The sequence below is a fragment of the Chrysochloris asiatica genome, unplaced genomic scaffold (genome assembly GCF_000296735.1).
Source record: "Chrysochloris asiatica unplaced genomic scaffold, ChrAsi1.0 scaffold00022, whole genome shotgun sequence".
In the NCBI taxonomy this organism is placed as follows: Eukaryota; Metazoa; Chordata; class Mammalia; order Afrosoricida; family Chrysochloridae; genus Chrysochloris; species Chrysochloris asiatica.
In genome coordinates, this window is record NW_006408540.1 from 13,158,673 (window position 1) to 13,160,030 (window position 1,358).

Here is a 1,358-nt window from a genome sequence, read left to right on the forward strand (position 1 = left end):
AACAACAACAACATCCACTGATTACAGTGATGTGTTTAAACATGTTGTCTAAACATGTCTTGTTTAAACAATAGAAGATTCTGGTTCAAATGGAAGAAAAACATAAACCAAAATTCAAAGAAAGATCAGACTTATCTGACAGGCAGGAACTGGAGGAGTCCCTGAGACTATTGCTCCAAAATACTCTTTTAGCCTAAACCTGATAGCTGTGTATATATGAACTAGAACGCTAGTGACAATACTTTTTTATTGAATTTTGTATATGGATATTTGTCTATAGTAAGGCATATGGAGTTCTGGTGTGTCACTGCAGGATAATGCACTGGACTGCAAGGTCAGTTTGAACCACAAGGTTGGCAGTTCAAATGTACCAGCTATTCCTCTGAAACTCTATACAGAGGCGCTATGGGTTGGAATCAACTCGATGGCACTTACAACAAGAACAACAAAGGCATATGTGAGTGTATCGCATATAGATTTAGATGTATCTATAAAACAAAAAAGCAGGGGCCACACAGTTGATTATGACATAAGTGACCAGTAATCTTTCAATTAGTAGTCAAGCACTTAATCACTGCACTAGCAAATGCATATACTATTGTTGCCATTGTTAAGTGCCATCAAGGTTTCCAACTCAAAGTGACCCTGTATACAATTTCTGAGGAGCTACTGATGGGTTTGACCCACTGACCTTGTGGTTAACTGCACCATAGCAGGACTCCAGCTGTATCTATGTTGATGTTGTTGTGTGCCATTAAATTGGTTCCAAATCATTGCAACCCTGCATAGAGTTTCCAAGAGTGGCTGATGGGTTTGAATGCAGACCTTCTGGTTAGCAGTCCAGTGCTTATCCTACAGCATCATATGTAAATGCATGTCTCTGTGTGCCACATCTAAAGCCATAGCTACAATAAAGCACATAGGGGCACTGCTACAGAGACTTTCTAGGCATAGCCAAACAGCTCATTGAACTAGTTTACTGGGTTGAAAGACTTAGGACCATAGTTTCGAGGGATACTTTAGCCGATTATCATAACATAGTTTATGAAGTTAATGAGCTGCACCCTAGTTTGCTAAGTGGTGTCTGGGGTCTTAAAAGTTTGCCAGTGGCCATGTAAGATATAACTATTAGTCTGTATTCATCTGAAGTAAAAGAGAAGGAAGGAAACCAAAGACTCAAGAAAAAACAAAAACAAAAAAACTGTCTAAAGAGCACAGCCTTCAGTATGGATTACATCTCAATATGAAGAAAACAAAAATCCTCACCACTGGACCAAGAAACAACATTCTTATCAATGGAGAAAAGATTGACGTCAAGGACTTCATTATTCCTGGATCAACTATCAACAGAAGCAGCA